Source organism: Hordeum vulgare, chromosome 4H, assembly GCF_904849725.1.
Source record: "Hordeum vulgare subsp. vulgare chromosome 4H, MorexV3_pseudomolecules_assembly, whole genome shotgun sequence".
Lineage (NCBI taxonomy): Eukaryota > Viridiplantae > Streptophyta > Magnoliopsida > Poales > Poaceae > Hordeum > Hordeum vulgare.
Genome location: NC_058521.1, coordinates 244,346,859 through 244,360,097, shown reverse-complemented (window position 1 = coordinate 244,360,097; position 13,239 = coordinate 244,346,859).

Genomic DNA, 13,239 nt, shown 5'->3' with positions numbered 1-13,239 from the left:
TCCGGCAAAAGGCTCAAGGCCATGAAATCGAGAGAGGATCCATGTATGAAAACAAAGTGTAGACTTTGGAAGAACTGCTTGATGGTCATAAGGCAGTTAACTACATATGGATCTTTAAAAAGTAAGATAGACGATGATGGTGAAAAGTCACCATTAAGAAAGATCGACTTGTCGCATAGATGTATCCGACAAGTTCAAAGAGTTGACTACGATGAGATTTTTCAATTGTAGCGATTCTGAAAAGTCTATTGAACTTATGTTAGCTGTTGCTGCATCATTTATGAAATCTTGCAGATAGGATGTAAAAATATTGTTTCATCGATGGTTTCATTGACGAAAGGTTGTATGTGATACAACCAAAAGATTTTGTCGATCCTAAAGGATGCTAACAAGTATGCAAGGCTCCAGCGATCCTTCTATGGACTGGAGCAAGCATCTCGGAGTTGGAATATACACTTTGATGAGATGATCAAAGTATTTGGGTTTATACAAGGTTTATGAGAAACTTGTATTTCCAAAGAAGTGAGTGGGAGCACTATAGAATTTATGATAAATATATGTGGTAGACATATTCTTGATCGGAAATGATGTAGAATTTCTGGAAAGCATGAAGGGTTGTTTGAAAGGAGTTTTTCAAAGGAAAACCTGGATTAAGCTACTTAAACATTGAGCATCAAGATCTATAGATCAAAGTGCTTAATAGAACTTTCAACGAAATACATACCGTGACAAGATTTTGAAGGAGTTCAAAATAGATCGGCAAAGAAAGAGTTCATGGCTATGTTGAAAGGTGTGAATATTTGAGTAAGTCTCAAAGCTCGACCACGGCAGAAGAAAGAGAAAGGATGAAGGTCGTCCCCTATGCATCATCTGTAGGCTCTATATTATGTTGCGCTCTATACCGTACCTAAAGTGTGCCTTGCCATGAGTCAGTCAAGGGGTACAAGAGTGATCCAGGAATGGATCACTGGACAACACTCAAATTTATCCCTAGTAACAAGTGGACTAACAAATTTTTCTCGATAATGGAGGTGGTTAAAGAGTTCGTCGTAAAGGGTTACGTCGATGCAACCTTTTTCACTAATCCGGATGACTCTCAGTAGTAAAACCGGATTCGTATAGTGGAGCAGTCATTTGGAATGGTTCCAAATAGCGCATGCTTGCACCGTCTATACGATAACATGGAGATTTGTAAAGCACACACAGATCTGAAATGTTCAGAGTCGTTGACTAATAAACCTCTCTCACAAGCAAGGCATGATCAAACCTCAGAACTCTATCGGTGTTAGAATCATAGCAATCACATAGCGATGTGAACTAGATCATTGACTCTAGTGCAAGTGGAAGACTGTTGGAAATATGCCCTAGAGGCAATATTAAATTGGTTATTATAATATTTCCTAGTTCATGATAATTGTCTATTATTCATGCTTTAATTGTATTAACCGGAAACCGTAATACATGTGTGAATATATAGATCATAATGTGTCCCTAGTGAGCCTCTAGTTGGCTAGCTCGTTGATCAATATATGCTTATGGTTTCCTGATCATGGACATTGGATGTCATTGTTAACGGAATCACATCATTGGGGAATGATGTGCTGGACAAGATCAAATCCTAAGCATATCACTAGATCGTATTGTTTGTCTCCTAAAGCTTTTCTAGTGTCAAGTATCATTTCCTTAGACCATGAGATTGTGCAACTCCCGGATACCGTAGGAGTGCTTTGGGTGTATCAAATGTCACAACGTGACTGGGTGATCATAGAGGTGCACTACATGTATCTCCGAAATTGTCTGTTGGGTTGTACGAATCGGGACTAGGATTTGTCACTCCGTGTGTCGGAGAGGTTTCTCTGGGCCCACTCGGTAATCCAGCATCATATTGAGCTCAGTATGACTAAGGTGTTAGCCATGAGATGATGTACTATGGAACGAGTAAAGAGACTTGCTGGAAACGAGATTGAACAAGGTATAGGGATACCGACGATCGAATCTCAGGCAAGTATCATACCGATAGACAAAGGGAATTGCATACGGGATTGATCGAATCACCGACATCACGGTTCATCCGATGAGATCATCGAGGAACATGCGGGAACCAACATGGATATCCAGATCTCGCAGTTGGTTATTGACCGGAGAGGTGTCTCGGTCAAGTCTGCATGCTTCCCGAACCCGTAGGGTCTACACACTTAAGGTTCGATGACGCTAGGGTTATAGGGGAATAGTGTACGTGGTTACCAAAGGTTATTCGCAGTCTCGGATGAGATCCTGGACGTCACAAGGAGTTACGGAATAGTCCGCAGGTAAAGATTCATATATAGGAAGTGAGTATTTGGTCACCGGAAGTGTTTCGGGCGACACTGGTAATGTACCGGGACCACCGGAAGGGTTCCGGGGGTCCACCGGCAAGGGCCACCGGCCCCAAACTGCTACATGGGCCAGGATTGGGTGGGAACCAGCCCCTAAGTGGGCTGGTGCGCCTCCACAATCAGCCCAAGGTGCAGCAAGGGGTGGAGGGGGCAAACCCTAGGCGTGGGGAGGCTACCTTGGGCCTCAAGGCCCATCCTAGGGCGCTTCCACCACCTTGGTCGCCGCCCCAAGGCCATCTAGGGCTGCCGCACAGGGTCGGAAACCCTAAGGTTGGGCACCCTCCTCCCTCTCCTCCTAAATATAGTGATGGTTCTGGGCTGATTTGAGAAAACTTTTCTCTCTCTCTCTCTCGGGGCAGCCCTACACCTCCTCGTCCTCGTGCTCCATAGTGCTTGGCGAAGCCCTATCGGAGTGCCACATAGCTCCACCGTCACCATGCCGTCGTGCTACCGGAGCTATCCCTCAACCTATCCTCCCTCCTTGCTGGATCAAGGTATTGGAGATATCACTGGGTTGCACGTTTGTTGAACGCGGAGGCGCCGTTGTTCGGCGCATAGATCAGAATCCATCGCGATCTGAATTGATGCAAGTACGACTCCATCAACCGTGTTCGAGCAACGCTTCCGCTTACCGATCTTCAAACGTATGAAGATCCTCTAGCCCTTTGCTCGTTGCTGGTTTCTCCATAGATAGATCCGTGTGTGACGTAGGATTTTTTTTAAATTACTAAGTTCCCAAACAACTCAAAAATTATCGAGTGGCTGGCGATATAGGCGGTGGCGAAGAATTCGTCGCGATGAAGCATCTTCCCCTCATGCCAGAGGGATCAACAAGGGGATGGCTCAGTCAACTTTCCTCAAGTAGAATTCACAGCTTGGGAGATCTTGCCTGAGTGTTCGTCAAAATGTTCAAGGCACGTACAAGCGCCAAGGTGGCCTAAAGGAGCTACAACACTATGTCTAGAACAACAACGAGACCCTACGAGAGTACATATAGCGATGGACCACATTGCACAACAAAGTGGAGAACGTCACCGAGCATGAGGCCATGTGCATTTTCAAAGCAGGCAATCAGTACCGGTAGCTCATCCTCAAGTTTCGCTAATCAGGGGATCTGTCCCTCAGTCGGGAAATGGAAATCGCCAACAGGTAAGTGAATGGCGAAGAAGAAGACCGCCTCCGCAGTGGGAAAGGCCGAGCCAGCTAGGCCCCGTAGTAGGGCAACGCCATGAAAAAACAGAAGCGAAAGGGCGACCCATCGGGTAAAGCTGAAGTAGTTGTTGTCCCAGGGCAAAGCCGAAAGAAGCCCAAGCAGAAGAAGAAGAAAGATTGGGCACGCAAAAAGAAGGTCGAGCCCAAGAGTCACCTTTTGGACCAACCGTGTTGGATCCACGATAGGAAGGATGATGAGGGGGAGATCATCCCCACCAATTACACGGCTCGAAACGGTTGTGTGCTCTTGCAAGGGATGGGCTGAAAACCCTCCGGGGATAAAGGTGATGAGGGCGATCTAGAGGTTACCCCTGGGTACCCGAACATCGATAAGGTTCTCGTGATCTTCGTCAACATCGAGAGTAAGAGAAAATTGGAAGTCATCAATCGGGAGGTAAACATGGCAACTCCGGCTATCACGAAGTACCTCGATTGGGCAAAGACGCCCATCATGTTCGATCAGTAGGATCATCTGGTCAACATTACCACCCCTAGGAGGCACTCGTTGGTTGATGATCCAGCTACCAATGGGGTACGACTACGGAAGGTCTTCATCAACGAAAGCAGCAGCCTCAACTTAGTCTACATCGACACGCTCAGGGTCATGGATATTCTGGTGTCCCAATTAAGCAAGAGTAACAAGCAGTTCCACGGGGTCATCCTCGAGAACAAGACTAAATCACTCGGCCAGATCTCCTCGAATGTCGTATTAGGCGTTGAGAAGAATTACAGGAAGGGGAGACTGACCTTTAAGGTGGTCGACTTTCGAAGCGCCTATCACGCCATCCTGGGTAGGCCTCCCTACGCACGTTTCATGGCATGTCCATGCTACGTGTATCTTAAACTTAAAATGCCAGGACCGAAAGGTGTGATCACGGCGACCGACAATCGGAATATCGTCTAATAATGCCTCCATCAGGATTCTAGGATTGCCAACGAGCAAGCCCTTGAAGTCGAGCTCAAAGGGTAAAAGAAGGCAGCGGACTCTGCTGACTTTCTCGGGTACAAACGGACGGCTACTGAATCCGCCTTTCAGTGAACGGTGAGACCGAGCAGGTTCACATCCACCCTACCGATCTGAGTGCCTCTGAGGAGAACATTCCCACTTCACTCAGTGAAAAATAGGAAGCCGAGCTCATCCAGTTCCTCCGCGATAACTGGGACAACTTCGCATGGAAGCCATATGACATGTCGGGCGTTCCCACGGAACTGGCTGAGCACCACCTCTGAGTGGACTCTAAAGTCAAGCCCGTCAAGGAACACTTGCGCTGCTCCTCCATAGAGAAGCACAAGGTGATCGGCGAGGAGATTGCTCGGCTCCTAGCTGCCGAGTTCATCCAAGAGGTTTACCACTCCGAGTGGTTAGAAAACATTGTCATGGTGCCTAAGAAGAACAATTCTCTCCGAATGTGTATTGGCTTCAAGCACCTCAATCCATCCAACCCGAAGAACTATTTCCCTTTACCTCACATAAATCAGATTGTAGATTGTACTGATGGATGTGAACGCTCGTCGTTCCTGGATGCGTATTTAAGGTACCACCAGAACCGAATGTATGGACCTGATGAAATAAAAATGGCCTTCATCACCCCATTCGGGTGGTTTTGCTACATCCTCATGCCATTCGGCCTCAAAAATGTTGTGGCTACTTTCCAGTGCTCGATCCAGAATTGTGTGTAGGAACAGATAAGTTGGCACGTCTAAGAGTACATGGATGACATCGTGGTCAACTATAGGAACGGTTCTGACCTCCTGACCGACCTTGCCAAAACCTTCGTGAAGCTCCGGCGCTTTGGGGTCAACCTTGATCCAGCCAAGTGTGGTTTTGGTGTTACTCGGTTTCCTCATGTCCAAAGGAGGCATTGATGCCAATCCCGATAAAATCGGCGCCATAGTCCCAATGAGACGACGAAAGCACATCCATGATGTGTAGAGGCTTAAGGGTGGCCTCGCGGCTCTAGGCGCTTCACCGTAAGACTCGGCAAGAAGGCTCTACCTCTTTACCGGTTGATGAAGAAATCTGACAGATTTGAGTGGACCAACAAAGTGCAAGTCGCAGTCGACCAACTCATGGCTTTACTTTCCACCCAGCCGGTGTTAACGGCTCTGAGAAGCAAGTAGCCCTTACTCCCTCACATTTCTGCCACTAGCCAAGTGGTTAGCACCTTTCTCACCGTGAAACGCGAGGAAGCGGGCAAAGCATACAAGGTACAAATGCCCATCTATTACATCTCAGAGGTACTTACTCCCTCCAAGCAAAGGTACCCGCATTACCAGAAGCTAGTTTATGGTATCTATCTGACCATAAAGAAGGTAGTCTATTACTTCCAAGATCAATCGGTCACTTTCATCAGTGACACCTCCTTGGCGGAAATCCTCCACAACAGGGATGCAACTAGCCAACTGGCTAAATCGGCGATTGAGCTCCTCCTGCTGGAGATCAAGTTTGAAGCCAAAAAAGCGATCAAGTCTCAGACCATGGTGGACTTCCTAGCTGAATGGATAGCACAAGAGCAGCCGGCTCCTGGCATTCCCGAGCATTCGACTGGGTTATTTGATGGGTCCAAGATGCTCCTTGCATTGGGGGCTAGAATAGTTTGAGTTTCCCCCCAGGGGAGACCGACTGAACTATGTGCTCCAAATCCACTTCGACTCATCTAAGAATGAGGACGAGTACGAAGCTCTCCTATACGGGATCCGCATGGCCATCTCACTCGGCGTGCGACATTGGATGGTCTACGGTGACTCGGATCTCGTCGCCAATTAGGTGATGAAGGAATGGGACATTCGAAGCCCATCCATGACAATCTACTACAATGCAGTCATAAATCTAGAGAAGAACTTCGAAGGGTTGGGATTGCAGCATGTGCCGCGAGCCAATAATCAGGAAGCTGATGACTTGGCAAAGATTAAATCACTCGAAAAATTGTTTCAAAAGGCGTGTTCCCCGAACACCTACGCGCCCCTTCAGTCAAAGAAGATCCTTTATGGAAGAGCCTCCGTAGGTAATCGGTCCTTCAAATCTGACTGAAATCAACGTCCCGGCTGTGGTGAACCTCGTCCATGAGATGATGGTCATCATGCCCCAATGGATTCAACCTTATTTGGCCTACTTGCTCCTTGGCAGCCCGCCAAATTGTTGGACGGTCTTGTCACGCCCAAGATGCGATCCTGTCCTCAATTTGGCACGAGGGCCTCGTCAGGGATAGAACCGCATCTCGTTGTTTCGCAAGAATGGATATTGTTACATGTACATGTACTGAAAAGAAGAGATATAAAGAATTGGCTTACACTCGCCACAAGCTACATCAGAGTCACATCAGTACAATACATAATCATCATGAAGAAGAGCAGGGTCCGACTACGGACGAAAACAAACGAGAAAAGAAGCACGACGTCCATCCTTGCTATCCCAGGCCACCGGCCTGGAACCCATCCTAGATCCATGAAGAAGAAGAAGAAGAAGCAACTCCAAATGAACAATCAACGCGCCCGCGTCAAGTAAACTTTACCTATACCTGCAACTGGTGTTGTAGTAATTTGTGAGCCATAGGGGACTCAGCAATCTCATTTCCAAAGGTATCAAGACTAGCAAAGCTTAATGGGTGAGGCAAGGTTAAGTGGTGAGGTTGCAGCAGCGGCTAAGCATTTATTTAGTGGCTAAACTTACGAGTACAAGAAATAAGAGTGGGAAGATCTATGCATAGCAGACGTGACTACTGATAATGAAATGAATGATCCTGAACACCTACCTACGTCAGACATAACCCCACTGTATCCTCGATCGGAGAAGGAACTCAGGAAAGAGACAGTCATGGTTACACACACAGTTGTCATGTTTTAATTAAGTTAACTACAAGATATCTAGAACTAGTGTTAAACAAAGTTTCCACGTTGCCACATAACCGGGGGCACGGCTTTCCGAAAAGATTTAACCCTGTAGGGGTGCTCCAACTAGTCCACAAATTACCACAAGCCGCATAGAAATCCTCGATCACAAAGCTTGCAATCTCGTCAGACTCCTTAGTGGAAAACCTCAACTCTGAGATTACCCAAAGCATCACCGGGATCCCGATGCAGAAGATATCTCGTCAAAGGTAAAACTAATCCAGCAAGGCTGCCCGACGTGTCGACGTTCCTGATAGGAGCCGCATATCTCGTTCTCAGGACACGACGGATCAGCGATGGTTACCACGCCAAACAGCGAGTTGCCCCGGGTATCGTTAGTAAGCTTCTCTGTATTGGACCAGCACTATCATCACTTGCCCTCCCTGTACTATGTTGAATTACTCCTCGGGTACCGCTAACTCCCCATGCACTTCAGTATTAACAGAATTATTATGTTGGGCAAATGTAGTACCAATGTTCGGCCTTGCCAGACGAGCTTTAATCTAAAACAAATTATCAAGGGGGTCCCCATAACAACCCCGATCGTGTTAGGAGCGCCCAATTATGGAACATAACACCGGTTGCCGAAACTAAGGGGGCAAAGGTGGAACAAAACACCAGGCTTGAAAGGCTTAGCCTTCCACCTTTTACCAAGTATATAGGAACATTAAATTAAATAGCATTTAATAGGGTGATAAAACAATGAACACATGTTATCACATGGAAGCAACTACACCTGCAACTAGCAATGCTAACACATGGTTAAGCAAGCGGTAACATAGCCTATCAGTGGTTTGCTAGGTTGTGAACACGGTGAAGGTTTCATGGCATTGTTGAGAGGCTGATACTTAACAGGTGGTAGGCAGCGAGAAAATAACGATAGCATCGAAATAACTAGCATGGCAATGATAGTAATGGCATCTGGGGAAATGGTCATCTTGCTTGAGATCCCGCTTGGAAGAAGAATGACTCCGTGAAGAAGATGAGCCGATGTAGTCGAACGGGTCCTCACGTCTGACACGCTTGCGGAACTCTATCGAGACGAAGCAAACCGGAAACAAGAATCAACACACGATATTCACCACGGCATATGCACGACAGATGCTATCCACATATGATGCATGACGGTGAATACATGCATGACATGGCATGGCAATTCACGACAATCAAACACTACACATTAAGTGAAGTTCAATATGCAACGAGTTGCATATTGACGAAACTCCACGTTTAATTATTTAGTTCTATCCCGATTAGGGGCAATATTAAATGTGGTTACACATGGAAAGAGGTGAAGCGTAATTAAACTACCTATCTAGGCATTTTAAATGAGGTCGGAAACGACATATAGCATCTCCGAAACGACCTCACATGTTAATTTTCAATTCTGTCCAGATCTGAACTAACATGTTTAAATAGTTGTTAAACAGAAAAACAAATAGGTTCACGTGATTCTACGAGTTGTTACAGGAAATTTACACATAGAGAACATCTCCAACGGAGCTACGGATTAAAAGATACAAGCACCGCAAGTTATGATGGCATAAATGCAGTATGTGTGCAACGAAAGTCACGAGCACTTCAAAACATACAAGCAGCAAGATAATATGAAACTACGCGATATTATAGGCAAGTTTCATATAGGACACGATCAAAACAGAGCTACGGTTCAACAACTACGAGCTAAACAAGAAATCATTACAATCTGCCAAAATCAGCCACATAGCATTTTCTACACCCCACAACTACGAGCTACACAAACCCAATATGCTCAACCAAGGCCTGGGACGATAGAGGGAAAGAAGCACTACAACATACAACTAATAACTCCTATCACGGAAGCATGGATCACTTGGAAAAGAAGTCACAAAATGGTTTCTCACACACAGTTTCAGACTTAGTGAAAATAACAGTTTATGAAATTGCAGTTTTCGATCTGAAGGCATATTGACAGTAGCAAAACCATAAGCTACAGGACTCCAAATGGCATGAAAATTCACAGAATGCTAGAGAATCCTAAAGTCTACAACTAACTCCATTGCAACATAAAACATGAGGGTTTGCAACATAAAATTAACGCCACACGTATATGCGGGAATAAGTCCTAAACGCGTAAAATAAACTAGTGGCTAAACCCTACATGAAAAAATACCAAGGACTACTCTAAAATACATGGCAAAGGGGTTCCTAAAACATGAACATTTTATTTAAGGAGTTCAGGCAATCCGGACACGCGCGAAAAGTAACTACGGGCAATTATCCTATTGAGACAGCACACAAAACTAGACATTAGGCACGTCAAACTACTTCAAACATTTATGCAAGTTGTAAATTCGTAATCTACATGCAAAACTACACAAGATACATTCCTAATTCATCGCGATCCGACATACGGATTAAAAGTTACGGGCGTTCTAATATATCTATATCTCCTGAAATAACTAATTCGAAAACTATAAAATAAAATCTATTGGGCCAAAACTACAGCAGATGCATGAGCGCAACATACTAAGAAGCGCCTAGGGCGCAAAATAGAGAGGCTCGGGGTGGCTCGCCTTGGGCCGGGGCCGGCCTGGTGGGAAGGGGAGCTGGGCCGCGGTGGGAGGCTGCTGCTGCTCGGCCTCGGACTGCTGGGCGAAGCGAGCCCATGCATGCGCCACGTGAGGTGAGCGGCTCGTCTCCTCCCGCTCAACGAGCAGGGCAGAGGCACACGGTCAACGGGCGGCGGCGAGGCTCGCAGACAGCTGGAACGGCGAGGGACTGGCGTGGTTGGCCTAAACTGGGCGGGATCCACCGGATCCCGGTGGTGGCACCCTGATCTGGGCGTCCGGACCTTGGGAGAACCATCCATGGCGGCGGTGGCTCGGGACACTGTAGGTGGCGACGGGAAAAGGGGTCGGCGAGGCAGGGGGTCGGGTGCTATCCCACACACAACATCGCCAGAAATTGACACGCTGACACAGGCTGGGCTTGCGTTGTTTTTTCCCTTGAAGAGGAAAGGGTGATGCAGCACATGAGCAGTAAGTATTTCCCTCAGTTTGAGAACCAAGGTATTGATCCAGAAGGAGGGTCTCGTCAAGTCCAGAGTACCTGCGCAAACACAAACAAGCTTGCACCCAACGCTTCAAAGGGGTTGTCAATCCCTTCAAGATTGTTTGCAAAGTGAGATCTGACGGCGGAAAGAGCAATGAAGTAAAAAGTGTAAGGCTGAAAATATGGTTTGGAGTAGACCCTGGGGGCCATAGTGTTCACTAGAGGCTTCTCTGAAAATAGCAAGTATCACGGTGGGTGAACAAATTACTGTCGAGCAATTGATAGAACCGCGCAAAGTCATGACGATATCTAAGCAATGATCATACATATAGGCATCACGTCCGAGACAAGTAGACCGATACTTTCTGCATCTACTACTATTACTCCACACATCGACCGCTATCCAACATGCATCTAGTGTATTGAGTTCTTGACGAACACAGTAATGCTTTAAGCAAGAAGACATGATGTAGAGGGATAATCTTAAACCAATGATGAAACCCCCATATTTTTACCCTTGATGGCAACAACACGATGCGTGCCTCGCTACCCCTTCTGTCACTGGGTGAGGTCACCGCACGGTATGAACCCAAAACCAAGCACTTCTCCCATTGCAAGAATCATAGATCTAGTTGGCCAGACAAAACCGACAACACGAAGAGAATTACAAGGATATGAAATCATGCATAAGACAGATCAGAAGAAACTCAAATAATATTCATGGATAATCTGATCATAAATCCACAATTCATCGGATCTCGACAAACACACCGCAAAAGATGATTACATCGGATAGATCTCCATGAAGATCATGCAGAACTTTGCATTGAAGATCCAAGAGAGAGAAGAAGCCATCTAGTTACTAGCTATGGACCCGTAAGTCTATGGTGAACTACTCACGCATCATCGGAGAGGTCATGGTGTTCATGTAGAAGCCCTCCGTGTCCGAATCCCCCCTCCGGCAGGGCACCAGAGCGTGCCCCTGATGGGATCTTGCGGAGACAGAAGCATGCGGCGGCGGAAAAATGATTGCTATGATCTCCTGATTTTTTCTGGAATTTATGGGAATATATAGGCGAAAGACCTAGGGCAAAGGGCGTCCAGGGGTCCCACAAGCCTGGATGGCGCGCCCCTCTGGCCGGGGGGTGGAGGCTTGTGGGGCCCCGGGGCTCCCCTGCCTTGGCTCCCAAGCTCCCCGGTCTTCTCCTGTTCCAAAAAAAATCTTTTCGAGGATTTTCTTCCGTTTGGATTCCGTTTCAAAATCTCCTCTGAAAGGTGTCAAAAACATGGAAAAAATAAGAACTGGCACTTGGCACTGACTTAATAAGTTAGTCCCAAAAAATATAGAAAAGGCATGCAAAACATCCACAGTTTGACAAGATAATAGCATGAAACCATCAAAAATTATAGATACGTTGGAGGCGTATCATCGGGACGAGGCGGCAGCAACGCGGAGGAGGGCCTGCACGAGGCGGGCAGGGCGCACGGGAATGCCGGTGAGGCGGTGCGGCGCTCCCGCGGCGAGGACGGCCGGCGAAGAGGCGACGGGAGGAGCTGCGGGCTCGGGACTGCTGCTGCTCGGGAGCAGGGAGGAGCCAGTGGCGGCGGCGTCTCGCCAGATGGGCTTCGGGCGGGCCGCGCGTGGGCTCGGCGGGCCCGGTGGTTGGTGGTAGGAGAGAGAGAGGTGGGAGTGGGGCTGCCTGCGGCATGGTTCCCTAGGCGGCTAGGGTTTGCTGTTAAAAATGCACGGGGGGGGGGGGGGGGGGGGAGGTCTATTTATAGAAAAAAAGGGGGTCTAGGTTTACCAGAATTTCGTTCCGGATCTAACCGTGCGGTCGGAATCGGATGATTCCGCACGCGGTAACGGGTAAGTGGCTATGTAGAGTAGTTATCCGGAGACGAGAGGGAAAACGGGCGACCCGGCAACGAGTTTTCAAATACCGAAAGACGTCCGACGATAGACCGACTACGGTGCCGCTACGGTCGACCGTTCGGGTACCAGACGGACTCCGATCGCGACAAAATTTGACAGGCGGCCTACCTATAGTAAAATAAGAACGCACATCAAATCTCAACACCAATAGAGAAAGTTTTATACACACTTTTAATAACAGGGTTTTGACGATGCCGCGGGCGCGTGCATGTGCAGTCGGGCTCAGAACGGACAACGACGATAACCGGCAACTACTAACGTATGCAAGTTTCAAAACTGGCGGCAACGGGATGCAGATGATGCGCATGATGCGATGATGAAGCGACAAATAAAAATAAACACACGACGAAAACGGAAAGAAAAGGGTAATCTTCTGGAACGTCGGTCTCGGGCTGTCACAACTCTCCTGCACTACAAGAGGATCTCGACCCGAGATCCAAGAATGAAGCGGGAGAGGATGAGAAAGCAAGAGGTAAAACTTAATCGCTTCTTTGACAAACGAGTGAAACCAATGACCCTTGAAGTTTGCCAAGCGATGATGAATGATATGAGAAACAAGGAAGAATTCACGCAAACTTTCGGTAGCACTTCGATAGGAAAATGGGACAATTTTTTTGATAAGATGGGAGAATTAGACAATATTCATAACAAACAACTAAATAGAACAAGGGAACACCATGATCTTGACAGAACAAGATGATAGACCCAAAAGAGCAGCATCACAATGCCTTCGGAACAATAGAATAAAACTAGATCATTGGGATCAAAGAAAGAATAAGAGAATGACAACTACTATCA